This window comes from Bidens hawaiensis, unplaced genomic scaffold, assembly GCF_021521415.1.
Source record: "Bidens hawaiensis isolate Kalapana, Puna unplaced genomic scaffold, B.hawaiensis_p1.1 tig00419454_1, whole genome shotgun sequence".
Classification (NCBI taxonomy): Eukaryota; Viridiplantae; Streptophyta; class Magnoliopsida; order Asterales; family Asteraceae; genus Bidens; species Bidens hawaiensis.
Window position 1 is genome coordinate 439552 of NW_027504868.1, and position 16806 is coordinate 456357.

The 16806-nt window shown below is 35.9% G+C and overlaps 1 pseudogene; it reads left to right on the top strand.

The window, feature by feature from the left end:
• The first annotated feature begins 301 nt into the window (after nt 1-301).
• LOC143608923 (mitochondrial intermembrane space import and assembly protein 40 homolog pseudogene) lies at nt 302-1063 on the top strand (annotated as a pseudogene).
• Nucleotides 1064-16806: the final 15743 nt, after the last annotated feature.

Sequence of the window (16806 nt, forward strand, 5' to 3'; positions counted from 1 at the left end):
TTCTGGATTGCAAGTCGGGCTCTTTTATTCTACCACCAAGTATTTAGGCTCGTGCTCGAGCTCATTTATTAAACGATCTTATTTTAGACTCGTTTATTAAGCGAGCCTATTCTTAAGCTTGGACTTGAGTACCAGCTCGTTTATTAAAGGAACTTATTCTTAGGCTGAAGCTCGTTTAAGTTCGGCTCGATTCAAGCTTTTAGCGTGCCGATCTCGAGTAGCATATGAGTGGCTCAACTAATTTACAGCCCTAGCATTTATTAGGTTTTAAAATGATAAAGATGCTTCATAGAAACACATGTATTTGTTCTTTTCTCTACAGTTATACAAAATGGGGCAAGATCAAAGCAAGGCCATTGAATCTCCCGTACCAGATCCAAAAAGTGATCACTCATCTTCAGCATCGCCGTCTTCTCCACCTTCAATGGAGTCCTTGCTTGCAGAAGCCACCGCATATGGCAACGAAGATGAAAATCTATCTTTAGAAGCCAAAGCTCAAAAGGCATTAGAATGCCCATGTATTCAAAACCTCAGAATCGGGCCCTGCGGGTCTCAGTTCTCCGAGGCCTTTTTATGTTTTATGAAGAGCACTGCTGAAGAAAAAGGATCAGATTGTGTGAACCCGTTTGTGGCGTTGCAGAAATGCATTCAGACCAATCCAAACGCATTCCCAAGTGATGTGTTGGAAGATGATGAAGCTAAGGAACCGGAAAAGCCCATGCAAGATTACAAAATTATCCCTCCGAGATGGTCAAAAGAAACTGCGACTGCAAAGCCGAAGCTTTAGTAGAAGATCTTACTCATGGTTGTTTTTTATACGGGTAGATGTGGTTTTTGGTTGGGGGTGTTACATTTAAGTCGGGTTGTGTTGACTCGTTGAATGTCTTTTTTTCTCAAATTTATGACGTATTTAGGAGGTTGTGAGCATTTGAATCATCAATAATTTTTTCATATTTGACTTGTTATCAATTAAAAAGTGTAATACAAATTGATCTGTTTTCATTTCTGCAGGGTCATTCTTTCACTGTATTTTTCAATTGGTTTATATGTAGATTTTTTGTATTGAGTTTGAAAATTGGCAAACCGAACCTAGAGTAACCAACCAGGCAAATTGGCCGCCAAAATGATACAGTTTTGACAGATTGCGTGGTTTGAACATTTGTGTAGTTTTAACTCATTAGTTTGTATAATCCCTTACACGATTAGGTTTCACAAGGCTTAAATGCTGATTGGTTCATATTCCATTCTTTATTTAGTTATCCCAGTTTACACGATCGGTTATTAGAAAAACAAATTCCTCGCTGGTGCGTGAATCTTTGATAACCTCTCTCTCTCTCCTTCGATAGACTACTTGATGATTAGGATGTTCAAATTGTAAGTTCACATGCTGCTTCATCTATTGCTCTTTTTAGCGTCTTTTGTAAAGAAGAAAATCAATTTTTGTGGCCAAACTGGCAAAGTTAGGATGGTTTGAATGTTTTGAGAAGTCAATTACTCAGCCAACAGATGGTTAAATTACTCGGCCAACCGTTGATTAAATTTAAGTGTATACGTTTCAGTAACTTTTCCATCTCTATCATCTCATAAAGTTTCCATAACATGTTATTTAGGCTCTCAAACTGAGTGTTTCTCCACATCATCTTAAATAGCGTATGCTTATTTATTGTCTGAAATCACAGAATGAAGACGATGAATTGAAATCACCAACCGCATGAGACTTTAATTAAGTGTTTTTTTTATACTCTTCAGGTTTACTGCATACAGTTTTAACAAGATTTGCTTCAAATTAAGACTCTAAAAATCAAACCATCTTGCTTCCCCGTCTTAAATATTGTGATATACATAAACATAACCACAACATCAAAAGGTGGTACGGCTAAAAGTTGATAAGCCTTGATAAACACAGATATTAACAACAAACATTAGTAATTTGTTAAATGACTTTTTTTTAAATAATATAGAAGAAAAAAAGAAAAGAATTTTACCGCTCTCTTGCTTTACAAAAAATTTCGCCACCTGAATAATCTTATCAGCAACGGTCATCTTAGATTCTGGGGTGGTAACATGCCTTCAATAGCCCTGGCCCTAACGATACAAAACACCTAAACAACAAGCAAGTAATTAGTTTGATACAGTGTGCCTAAATACAAGATACTTACAAATTACTTATATTTTTCATCGACCTTTTTTATTATTAAAACAAGCAAAAGTAAAACATACTACTTTTTCATAAAAAAAGGAAAGGATAGCCTAACTTACTACCAAGTGTGGTTAGGAAACTTGCGGATTGTGCTACTTTGTGCAAAAAAAAAAATGGATTGCGCGAGATCAATTATAGTGAGTAATATTGCATCAGTGTGCTTACATAGCAAATAGCATTGTTCTAATCAGGTCTTATTTGTGCCAAATACCTAAAGGAACCAATAAGCTTCCTATAAGTGGATGGATCGGCCAAATTACCCCCTCTGCTTATAAAACTTTAACCTAGGCTCCATGGTTATCTTGGTCTCATTACCCTCTTCTAATCTGGCTAACCTTACTACATTATAACCATAACGAGATTGATGAATGAAAATACCTTCTTCATTCCGTGTAACTTCTATTCCCAAGTAAATAACACAATAATACTAAATCAGTCATTTCAAACCTTGATTTTATTTGTTGTTTAAACCTTTCCAACTCTTGCTCACAGCTACCAGTTAGCAACACATCATCCACATGCACTCCTATTATCGCTTACGAATTTTCTTTTGATTTAGCATACACTTCTTGCTCATGTGGACATCTGTTGTAGTCCAACTCCTTCAAAACTCCATCCAACCTCAGATTCCAGGCTCTAGACCATACACAGCCTTTGACAAATCATACGCTTTCTCCTCTGTTCTTTCCTTACATAAACTTTGGCTTGTTTCACAAAAATCAATCAATCAATCGTACCCAGTGAAGTCCCACCAACAGCAAAGCTATAGGTAGGATCTGGGGAGGGTGGGATGTAGGCACACCATACCTCTATCCAAAGGGATAAAGAGATGGTTTCCATTCCAGAGAGACCCTCACAAAAACATATTTTTAACGATCTTCATGAAGGAAAACACATTTCCCCATATGATAGATGTTCCATTTATTTCTAGCTAATAGCAGCAAATATTAAACTTATGGTTTCAATTCTAGCTATTGGACCAAAGGCTTCATACTTAATTATCTTTCCAGCAACATCTTTTTTCATCGTATATGTTAAAACAGTGATATCAAAAGAAGAATATGGTTAAATTGCTTTGCTTGTATTTCTCAAGTTTTACAATGATCAGACTACAAAATAAATAATGGAAGGAATATGCTAATCATGGAAATATACAATTAAAAGAAAACCAATATACGGCTGTAATGTTGATGCAAGGAGCCATTGTGATTTGACTCTATAAAGGAATGAGATATGATGTTTAAAGCTGATCCCACTAATGTCTCTAATTTTTTTTTTCCTTTTCTCACATTCCCCCTCAAGTTGAATAGTGGGATCTCCGATGCTCAACTTGTCAAAACACTTGTTAAAAGATCTTTCGTTTACGGCCTTTGTTAACATATCAGCTAGTTGATCTTCTGATCGAACGAATGGTAGCTCTATAATTCCTGCTTCAAGTTTTCTTTAATAATGTTCCTATCAACTTCCACATGCTTTGTACGATCGTGCTGGATAGGATTTTCTGATATTTGTATTGCAACCTTGTTATCACAAATGATCTTACTAGCTTCAGTCTGGGGAAACCCAATCTCTTTCAGAAGTTTACGTATCCGTAGTACTTCTGTCAGACCTCGTGCAATCCCTCGGAATTCAGCTTCAGCACTGGATAATGCTACCACCTTTTGTTTTTTGCTTCTCAACGTGACTAGATTTCCACCAACTAAAGTAAAATATCCTGACGTTGATCTTCAATCTTCTTTATCTCCTGCCCAAGCTGCATCTGTATATAGTTGGGTCTTCAAGTGTTTATTTGGTTGAAAGAGAACACCGTGGCCCACTGTTCCTTTGAGATATCTTATAATTCTCTATACTGCTTCCATGTGAGTTACTTGCGGTCGATGCATAAATTTGCTGACAACTCCAACCGCGTATGCAATGTCTGGACGAGTGTGCGAAAGGTATATCAATTTACCAACTAGGCGTTGGTATCTTTCTTTATTTGTCAATTCGCCTTTTTCTTCAATACAGAGGTTATGGTTTATCATCATTGGGGTGTTTTCAGGCTTACAATTGATCATTCCCGTCTCGGCTAGGAGGTCAATAATATACTTCTTCTGACATATAAAGATCCCTTGTTTAGACCTCAGTACTTCAATTCCAAGAAAGTACTTAAGCCTTCCTAGGTCCTTCATTTCAAACTCAGGGAACAAACTTTTCTTCAATTTCTTCATTTCATCCTCATCGTTTCCTGTAATGATCATGTCATCAACATATATAATTAAACAAGTTGTAAGTTTACCTCTTCGTTTAAGAAATAAAGTATGGTCAGAGTTGCTTTGTCGAAAACCATATTTTTTCATTGATAAAGTAAATCTGCCAAACCAAGCTCGAGGGGATTATTTAAGTCCATAAAGAGACTTCTTTAACTGGCATAATTCCCTTGTCTTGAAGCCCTCTATAAATCCAGGCGGGGCTACCATATATACTTCTTCTTCCAATTTTCCATGGAGAAAGGCGTTCTTCACATCAATTGATGCAGCGGCCACCCTTCATTTGCAGCTATAGAAAGTAATACTCGGATTGTACTGATTTTAGCCACCGGTGAGAAAGTTTCAGAGTAATCAACTCTGCATGTCTGTTTATATCCTTCAGCTACCAATCGTGCTTTGTATCTTTCAATACTTCCGCCTGGCTTGTGTTTGTTTGTAAAGACCCATCGGCATCCCACGGGTTTCTTTCCTTCTGGAAGGGTACATTTTTCCTATGTGTTGTTCTTCATTTGTGCCTCCATCTCAGCTTTCATCGCATTTTCCCAGTTTTTCGATTTCAAAGCTTGTTCAATAGTGGTTGGAATTTGTTTTGAATACAGTGATGAAGTGAACGCTTTAGCTTCTTTGGTCAAGTTTCCGTCAGCTATGTTTGCCGTAGGATACCTAGAAGCCTTAGATTGCTTTTCTGGAGAATATTGTTTTGGTGGAACCCCTCTATTAATTCTTGGTGGTAACTCATATTTTTCGGTTGTCACCTCTTGTGTTGATCTTTCTTGTACTGGTTCAACTTGTTCTGTTGTTGTCTCGTCAATAGTATGGGGAGATTCGACATGTTCTGTTGTCTCTGCAAAGATCTCATTAGATGCATTATATTGATTATTCTCATGTATTTGAGAATTACTTACCTCAGACGCCAGACTGGGAGTGTCTTGTTCTGTGACCCTGATCGATGGTTCCATGGGTTGTTGTTGTGAACTTGGTGACTCATCTTGGGTACTGTGATTAATTTCTGCTGATGATGGTATCCAAGTCAACCAATTCAATGTGTCATCATCCTCACTTTCCCCTGACCATTGCGTTGGGTGTTGTAAAAAAATTTTGTTTCACGAAAATCACAATTCATGGTAGTGTACATGTGGCGCCTTTTTGGATTATAACATCGATATCCTTTCTAATTAATTCCATAGCCCACGAATACACATTTTTCAGCACACGGGTCAAGTTTGGTTCGGTTAGTTTTGGGTATGTGCACAAAGGTAGAGCAACCAAAGATTCGTGGTTTTAAGGTAAGAGCGGGAGGAAGTTTAGTGAATTCCGACAAGGTTTGAAGAGGAGTTTTTAGATTAAGGCTTTTTGTTGGTAGTTAGTTAATAAGATAAGTTGCTGTAGCAACAGCATCGGGCCAGAAGGACTTAAGAACTCGAGATTCGATAAGAAGAGCACGTGTTATTTCTAGGAGAATACGGTTCTTCCGTTCGACAACCCCATTTTTTTCGGGAGTGTGTGAGCAAGAAGTTTGATGAACTATTCCTTTTGTTTGACAAAATTGTGTCATGGAAGCGCTAACATATTCTCCTCCGTTATCTGATCGTAAGACCCTAATATTTTGTTGAAATTGTGTTTGAATCATCGCATAAAACATGATGAATTTATCAATAACTTCATATTTGTGTTTTAAAAAATAGATCCAAGTCATGCGAGTGCAATCATCAACAAAGAGAAGGAAAAAACGAAAGTTTTGCCCCCCAACAACCTTTGATGGACCCCACACATCTGAATGAATTAACGAGAAAGGTAAATCAACTCTTGTTTTATTTGGACTAAAAGTATGTCTATGGCTTTTAGCCAATGAACATGCTTCACAATTCAATTTCTTATTTGATGGAAAAAGTTTTGGAAATAATAAATGCAAATAACCGATGGAGGGGTGCCCTAACCTTCTATGCCACAACCAAGCTTCCCTACCAATAGCTCCATGCGCTAGCATCACAGTACCACTTTGTTGAGTCACTTCATCCACATAATACAACCCTTGGCGTTCAGTGCCACGCCCAATGATCACCCCCGTCCTGATATCCTGTAAAAATGCAAAAGGTTGGATGCAGAAGAACCGTGCAATTTAATTCCTTTGTCACATGACTGATTGATAACAGTTTATGTGATAATGAAGGAACGTAAAGACAATTGGAAAGTTTTAAGGTAGGTGAAATTTCAATGGTTCCACCTGCTTGAACGGGGACCACTTCACCGTTATCCGTTTGAATGTGGTTTTTTCGTGGTTTGGATTTTGAAACTAAATCCGATAATTCAAACGTCATAGTATCCGTTGCACCGCAATCGAATATCCAAGGTTTATTAGTTATTTCCCCAATATTTGCCACATTAGCTTTTCCAATATTTTTTTCAATTGAATTATTTTCAAAAACTACTTTTGTTATATCTATGGTATTATTATTACTACTACTACTACTACTACTACTACTACTACTACTACTACTACTACTTTTAAAAAAAGGATTACGAGGAGTGTTGGTTAACCATTCTAACACTTGAGGGGAAAAAACAAAGGGTTTAAAATTGAAGGGATTGAATCCATATGTTCAAACCCTTCGTTACCTGATGACAAATCCCCAAGATTATTTGCAGTGGCAATCCCCTTAAATCCTCCATCTCTGTTAGTCGGTTCGGGTGATCACCACTATTGTCGGCCACTTCAGAGTTGCTCATGGTGGCCGCCACCGCTCCTCCATATTTAGCGCCTTTCTTGTGCCCATCGTTCCACCATTCTTGATACCCGATGAGCTTAAAACATTGATCTTTTGTGTGTTTTACCATCCCATAGTGACTACACTTCAATTGAGATTTATCAATTTGGGATGATGACCCACTTGTCTTGTGGTCTGACCGGCATTGCCCTCTCGATATTAGCCCTGATCCTTCGGTTTCGTTTGGACCAGTGATAACAAGGCCGGCAGCCACGCCCTGTTGTGATGTGTTATTACCAGAGATTTCTCCAAAAATGTTTTGATGAGCGGCCTCTTTTCGAACAGCAGCGTAGGCGCCTTCAGACGTAGGTAAGGGATCCCACCTTAGGATCTCTCATTTAATCGGATCATATTGTTTGTCTAGGGCATTAAGAAACTGAAAAAGTTTCTGTTCTGCTCTAATGATGTTGCAAGTTGCAATATCAGTAGCACCACCATGGGATTTGGATCTCCTCGTTCGATCTCGCCCCATATGCCTTGCATCACAATCCAAAAATCTTCAAGAGGTAAATTATTCAGTTTGATTTCGTTTGCTTTAACATGTAAATCAAAGGTCTGCAATTTGTCTTTCCCGCTACTATATGTGACAACGAGGGCATACAACAACGATTTGGCTGTGGGAAACTCCGTAAGGTTGCTTGCAAGAGACGGTTCGATATTTTGTATGAGCCACGAGAATACAACGAGATCATCTTGTTCCCACTATTCGTACTTCTCGTCAGTTGGGTTTGGTGGTGTTGGTGTTCCCGATATATGGCTCAAGAGTGCCTTTGATTTTCCGCCAATTGCTACACGAATCATTCATGCCCAAAGGGCATAGTTTTGGCTGTTAAGTTTGAGGTTGATTTTTAGGCTATCGGAAAGGGTTTGTTTATGGGTTTGGTTTTGAAGGTTCTGGTTTTGGAGATTGAGGCCATTCAAGAGGTTTACGATTTGGGTTGAAAGGACATCATTATTGATCAAACTGTCGTCACTCGTCATGGCGGTTTGAGGTGAGTAATAAGGAGAATCTGTAGATGATGAACAAGGGCATATGAATTAATCCTAGGATCATTTAATGCTTTGATACCATGTTAAAACAGTGATATCAAAAGAAGAATATGGTTAAATTTCTTTGCTTGTATTTCTCAAGTTTTACAATGATCAGACTACAAAATAAATAATGGAAGGAATATGGTAATCATGGAAATATACAATTAAAAGAAAACCAATATACGGCTGTAATGTTGATGCAAGGAGCCGTTGTGATTGACTCTAAAAAGGAATGAGATATGATGTTTAAAGCGGATCCCACTAATGTCTCTAAATTATTTATTTCCTTTTCTAACAGTATATACCCATATCAGGCGTATAGGATTATATTTTTATAGCCCATTTCAGGCGTATAGGATTATATTTTTATAGTCTTTCTATTAAACCTGAAGAAACACGAAATCTCCCCTTAGTCTAATTGCTTATTCTAAGGATGATAATTAAGTATTCCCCACGATGGGTTAGATTTCTTCTTAGCGCAAATGAGTAGTACACCTACAAAACATAACACCGTAAGCTCGTTACGAGGGAAATGGGGGGGGTCCTCTCGTAACCACACTCCGGCGTGAAAATTTGTATCGGTATATGTATATTTTTTTCCCAGAGAGTAAGAGTAAGCCAAAGTCCAGATCACTTACCATTTGGAGATGAGTTGGTATTTATAGCTGTTGGAGGGGAGAGTATGGCCACCTGCCCTGTCAGGCTTCCCACCAATCAGGCTCCTTGGATGTATGCTAAGGATAGCTGGTGGGCATGATGGCCATTTGATGTTGACACGTCGCACTATGTAGTACCATTGGCTATGTATTGTCCATCCGTTATTGGATGGGCATAATTTACAATGAATATTCTTCCTTTATGCACCATACTCATGGAGATCTTAGACGCTCCCATTTTCGAGGTGTCGGGGAATGTCTGGCGCATGGATATATAACATCTAGCGACATGGTGTTTGCATGGCGTGTGACCCATTAGCCGGCGAAAGTATGTTATGTTTATTGGTGGGTTTAGTACCCTACCCTTAAAGAACCCACGTCTTATTCTTCTCAATAGCCACAACTCTTCATCTATTATACCTCTCCACATATTTTTTTAACATGCTTCTTGAAAGGAAAGAGGTTCTCTTTCTTGAATCAATACTAGTTTGACAGTGTTACTTTTATCTAATCTCCTAGCACCATGCTTTACATGATACTCACGTATAAAATCATGTAACCAGGTAGGTGATGTGGTGTGAGGTATACATATTTTTATTAAAGATTTTTCACACAATATTGGGTTTTAAAAAAGTTGTTTTCACTTAAACTTAACCACACACACAAAAGGCAAGTGTACCAGTCTTCTTAAATATCACAATAAGGTGTTCCAATTAAACCAAGATACTCATTAATGTTCGAAGATGTTCAACAGTGACCGGAGAACTAATCCATAAAACAGGTTAATTTACCTTAAATGATTTAGAACGAAGATGATAGTTTGAAATAAGGTTTAGATGGCAGGTACGATTTTGAGAATAAGAAAGAGTTTATGCCGATTGAGTTTTGAAGAAGAATAATCACAAAAAAATTTCAAGTGCCTCTTAAAGTTCAAAAAGATTTATTTGGGCTGAGAACCAATGGACCCTCATCGTCATCTGGACCATGCCCCATGGGTCGAGAACACAGATAAACACACCAGACTCCCATGGGCCGAGATCACAAATACACACCAAGAGAGATCCATGTTTGATAAACTGATTCCTTAACGCATTTGTTTCGACAAGAGTAAACATGACATAAAACCAAATTCGTAAAAGAAAATAAAAAGGAATATTAAAAGTAAAGTAAACATAAAACCAAAGTAAAACTAGTTTTACCACCTGGCTTTCAGAAGTTCTAACATATTGCGGGATCAAATTTCAGTTTTGTCAACCTTTATGAAAAGATCATAACATGGAATCATATTGACTAATATGCTTTCACAATGATTCATTTTCAGCATTATTGTGACATAGAGAATAGGTTGATCATAGGTAATTAGATACTTAGCATGGTTTTCATTGCATAAGTGATATGCATTAGGTTAAATTAGGCATAAAGCTTAAATGGACATCACTTACGGACCTAATATGCATCTTATCTCTTCTCAAAGCTTATTTGGCTTTCTCCAGATCACCCTAATTTGACTTCAACCCCGTAGTGCTTGATCAAAAGGTTTTTGACTTTGACTATACAAACAAAAATTTTTAAGCTTTAAGGTTGAACGTTGGACTTACATGTCGTCCGGACTTACAAGCCTTTCATTCAAAATGTTTAGGACTTACTTGAATGCCCCACCCTTGTAGATCTAGTTTGACCCTTTAAGCTTTAAAACATATTTAATTTAAATATGGGAATGCAAAACCCGAGTTGAATCGATTTGCAGAGTCGCTTGATTTGAAAGCAATGGGTCTGAATACTTTTGGCCTAATGAAGCAATCAAGGAAAGGGGCTAAAGTGACTTATTAGGGACTTCATCCACAGGTGAAATTTGGTAAATTTGCTGAAAAAGAAGAAGTTGTTGTTGCTGTTGTTGCTGAGGAACACTCTGTTCCTGTTCAAAGGTCTTCCACTGCATTTGAAATTTTATCTGATGATGATGCTGACACTTCTCCTTTTCAACATTTGAAGGAAGAACATCATGAAAAAGTACCACAATCCGTTCCTACAACCGAGCAACTTGAAGCATTTGAAACATTCAAAGAAAAGTTCCATTCAACTGCGTTGAAACCTCCTCAACTAGTTACTATGACAGAAGATGAGGTTGTTGAGAATGAGTCAGCCACTGATCTTATCCCACACAAATGTAGAAAGAAAGATCCAAGACCTGATGTGCTGGCAAGTGATTATGTTCAAACTGTTCAACCTACACCAACTGAGCCCGTCATTGAGACTCAGTCTGATCCAAGCCTGTCTACTGTGGCTCCACAAACATAAGATCAAGATGATGTTGACATACTACATGAGTTTGACTTTGAAGTTCATATTTAGTCAACTACTAAACCCTCTGGGTCATTTGATCCAGTGGGTCAAGGAAACTCGAGTGCTACTAAGAAAATTGCCCACATTTTCTCTATGCAAGACAAGTTCTTACAAGACAAGTGTAAAGGGATTGCCATAGAACCCGATCCTGTTGATGTTCATGCTTTACAACGCAGGGTCTTTGATCTCAAACAAGATTATGTGGTTAAAGTTGTTCATATCCAAGAGCTTGAAGCTAGCAACACAGACAAAGACTCCAAGATTCAAGAGCTTCAAGCTAGCATGGGTGGTCTCATTGCTCTGTACTTTGATTTGCAACAGAAACTCATTAAAGATTCGGCAATGATTTCAAGGGAGCAGATGATAGTGGTGATGAAATTGATGGTGCTGAACAAGGTGCTCCTGACGTGCCTGATATTGGTGGTTCAAGTTTGCGTCCTGCTTCAAACATTTATACTTCCGAGCAACTGGAGAAATACTTAACCGCCCCACCTAAGACTGCAGAACAAATCGAGAGAATAAGAAAGAAAACTTTGATTATGAAAAACTCCAATCAGAACGTTGTGTCTTCCGATCATCCAGATAAATTCGTGGTGGAACTCCAAAAGGGGTTCTCTGATAAATATGGTGATCGTTCAGGAGTTGTTTTGTGGGGGCATGATATCGAGAAAGAGATGTGGTGGGTCAAGCGTAAGTATGGGAACATGGAATACTATAAGAAGATGAAAGATTTTGTTTCATGGACGAAGGTTGATCTAAGTGATTTGATACAAGCTCCTTTCCACAACCCAAATCATGACCCAAAGGCTACCAAGTTCTAGAACTTCTTAAGCAAACAGGTAGAGGGAGGGTTTCCTGACATGCCCACTGCTGATTCATTTTTCTAGAAAGCAAAGGGGGTTTGTGATCCTTACACAAACAAGCCAATGCTGAACGTTATGTGGCCTCCAACTGCCAAAGTAAAGTCAATTCTGATTACCAACCTGAGGGTGCTCTTGATGAGATGAAGTCTTGGACTTATGAATGTGAGACTGCTACAGTGATTATAAGGCTAAGGAAGGGTCAGTATCGTATTGTTGATCCATGAGACCTTCTGAAGTTTGAGAGAAAGACATCAAGACTTTTAACGGCTTTCAAATTATAGTTGAACCATTTTATGAGCTAGCTGCAAAAGAGTATACAGGTATGGTGGGATCAATTATTGGTACAGGTTTATGGGCAGGTGTTTACCATGAGGCTGATGCTGAAGTTATGGAGCATGAATGAATATAAAGCTATAAACCAAGGGGGAGATAGTTGGGCTAGGCTTATTATTTGGTTTATACTTGATCTTTGAGCTTGGGTTTGGTGAGTATGTAACACCGAAAACACTAGTTTTCAGTGGGCTTACGTTTTGGGTTTGGGCCGTATCATGTTATTCTATATATGTAGATTATATTAGGTCATTAGAGGGGGTCGATCATTCAAGAGGTTGTGTGTGGTTAGTATATTACGGGTTTTGTATTCCAATAATCTTGTAATCGCTATTAAGAGATTAAGCACCCAACGTTAATATAACGTGTGTTTTGAAGTCCATCGTGGGCTGGTTTGTGTTTGTTCATCATTTATATTGAATCACCTTGTTGTTAGTTTCCGCCTAATAACGAGTTTGTTGATATCACATTGAAAGATCCTGATTTGGGACTTATAGTGTGGTAATATAGTAATGGCGAGAACCAGGTATCAATCCATGGACACGCAAATATCAATACTAAATATTTGCAAATAAATAACCGTGAGATATGATCTTAATTGATTTGATTTAAATTTAATTTATTGGAAAACTTATAACAATAATTAAAGCAAGAAAAATCAATAATGGAGATAATCAAGAATTAAAAGCTATCACCTTAACTTATAATTCACTTGATTTCTAATGATGGTAAACTCAAATATATTATAAACTTATTATTTTTATGAGAAAGAAACATAATAGTTTCTAGTTATAGATGAGACATAAAAAGAATAGTGTCTAGTTATAGTTAATCATTCAAATGATTTTGGAAAGTCAGTGCGAATTATACAATCTAATCACCCTAAATCATAATTAATGTAAGTGAACCTTTATGTTGAAATTTAAATACTTAAATTTTCATTCAATTATGATTTTCAAATATGACAACCGGATGGAAAAATTATATGAAGAAAACACCTAATCCACCTAAGGTTGGTTAAATTAGACAAGGATCGTGTATTTCTTGATTTATAAATTTTCAGCCCAAGCATAATACCAAAATAATTGTGTTAACAAATTCTTTATAATATCGTCAAAATGAATATCAGTTCATAACAAATGTTCAATTTTTTCAAATGTAAACATGAGGATATGTAATTAACCAATTTTCATTTAGCATTCAAAAAACTATTTCTAAATTAAAACTTAAAACTTGCATGAACAACATTCATAAAAAATGATAAAATCAAGAGTTTTTCAACATACAAGACACACCATTCATAATTCTTGTAACACAATTTCAATTCTTCAAACACAATATTTCATCAAGAGATACCTAAGAACATGCCATTATTTCACAATAAAACTATCATATATTAATTCAGACCGTCAAAAGTAGTCAAGTGTCATCATGGGTTAAGGTGACATGTAGACTTTAGCACATGATAATTATAAAAGATACACCAAAATAGAAGAACATAGCATTAATGATTAATAATTAAAGTAATCTTACCAAGAAACCAAGTTATATGATTATGTAGATGCTTAGAACTTCTTCTTGATGTTGGGTTTAAGAGTTTCTCCTCCCTTTAATTCTATGGAATAATGTCTTATGATTTTTATCTTTAAGAATCGAGGGTGATTGTTGGTTTTTTTCAACTAAACAAGTGCATGGTATTTAACAAGTTGTCCAACATGTGAAGCATGACCCATGCCTAAGCGAGGCAAAACCCATGTTCGTCCCCATGTAATACAACACATGCTCTGATTGTACTTTTGGCAGGTTGCTAGGCGCGGGGGTATGCCTGGTTGAGGCTCGGGACATGATGGTCCCCAATAGAGGTGGCAAATGGGTTGGGTTGGGTCCAACGGGTCATGGTTTGAAATAAGTCATGGGTCAAAATGGGTTAGGTTCAGAACGTGTCAATTAAATAAATGGTTGTTTAGGTTTAGGTCGGAACAAGTTAAGGTCAGAACGGGTCTCGTTTTTTTTTTCTTTTGGGGAGCGAGGATAACAGCGGAAATATTTTAGTTTTTTTAGATTTTTTGTTTTTTTTTATAATTTAAGTTATGATTTTTTCATCATTATTTTGAATTTTTTAGCGTTTTTTATTAAGAGAAAAAAGACGATCAAAAAGATATTCATAAATAATAATAATAATAAAAAAATCATAACTCAAAATATAATTAAAAAAATAAAAGAAAAACTAAAATGTATCATTTTTGTCCTCGTCCCATAAAATAACCGAGAAATCGATCTAAGACCAAAAAATCGTCCCATATATTTTATTTTGGTTCTTCTTTTATTTTTAATGCAAAGGGTAGTTCTGGAAAATAAGTTGCCACCAAATCTCGGCAGTTATCATAAATTCCTATATTATCTCATGATCTGGTCCACTTTCTTTGACCGCAACGATTTTATACATTTCCAAAATCTTATTTACTTCTTTTATCGGCCTTATATTTCTTATTAATAGTTTAAGTTAGTATGAATACTTGGCATGTAATTTTAAAATATGCATATATGTAATTTGAAAGAAACATGTAAGAATGGGACATATATGTTCAAACAATTTTTCTTATTTTTTGTCAAAATACATATATGTAATTTATTAATTGTACATGTTCTTTTTAATCTACATACATATAATTGGTCATATACACATATGAATATAACCTTGTTTTACATATATGTATGTTTAATATTTACATATATGCAAAGTAAATAAATATACAATTACATATATGTTCACGTATATACAACTTTAACTATTTACATATATGTAACTTAACTATTTACATATATGCATATATGCACCTTAAGTAAATACACATACATACATACATATATATGTATCTGTATATGTAACTTAACTATTTACATGTGTGCAAAAATTGTAAATTTACTGTTTAAAAAAAAGAAAAAAACATGTGTATGAGCAAATTCCACAACATGTGTAACTAAACCAATTATATATCTTCATATACAATTATCCAGAAAACAACAATATTAACATCAATAACAGTTTCAAATTGAAAGAGTCGGTGGTTTGTAAATCCTATATAAATGTTAAATTGTATTTGTTTCATTTAGTATATGCTGACTACTTGCCCTATGGTGGTTTGTGGTAACAAAAAAAATATTGACGTAAAAAAAATAGTATAAACAAAATAATTAATTGCATAAAATGTTTTGAGACTTTGTTGGACGAAGTAAATATAATTTATTATTAAACTCATTCCATGCCTAAAACAAAGGAGTTATTCAAGAAAATCAATTTTTAAAGAGCAAGTAATTTTGAATAGCTTTTGAGAGAGAGAGCAAGAATATTTTGAGAGAGAGAGATAGCAAGAGTAATTATAGGAAATATTTAAGAAAGAGAATATATTTAATCTCTATACTACCCTTTTGTTATTAAATTATTGCCCATTATTTTTTATTTAATTACCCAAATACCACAACTTTTTTAAACCATTGATCAAATAATTTATGGTCTAGATGAGTTCTCAAAGAATTTTAACATATATAGTTCTTAATTGAAACTCACCCTAACTCGCGCGATGCGGCGGGATGCGAATATAGCTTGCAGTACGACAATCCAGTTATGTACAAAGCGAAAAATGCACATTTAATAGTAACATAATAACATTGTTGTAAGATAATATATGTTGGATGTCACCACAAAACACTTATAATATATGTTGGATGTCACCATAAGTGTGTTTCATCCATCTCCAACATTCCTACCATCACAACTCCCATTTTCAAACGTGCAAACAGCAAATATACTGCATATCAACAAAAAATTTATCATTTATATACACTAAAATTTACACCTTATGGTTATAATGTGTATATTAAAACTTGGGATTTAATTTAAACAAGCCAAAAAACCTGAAAAACAAGCCTAACGAGCCAAGCTTACATGGCCTCAGCTTGGCTGGATTATGAACCGAGCCGGATTGAAGACCAAGAAGCCCAAATAAATGCGTCAAGTGCTTTATAACACTCTATAAGCTCCTACAAGAACATTACCAATTTAAAAGTATCTTTAACCAAACCAAGAAAGTTGAAAATTGAAATTCTATTAACACCATTGACTTGTTAGCATCAGTTATGAGAATCCCAAGGCTCATTGTAGTTGAAACAAGCGTCAAGCTAAACAGACAGTTACGGTTTTTCTAACATGAATTTAGTTTTTATTGTTCAACCGATACCAATCCGAATTAAACACGGTTAAATTCGGTTCAGTTAGAGCACTCTGAATTCGTATTGGTTCGGTTAACGTATATGAATAAAAAAAAGTAAAAATCCAAATAAATCAATCCGAAAAGTAAAGTTATACCC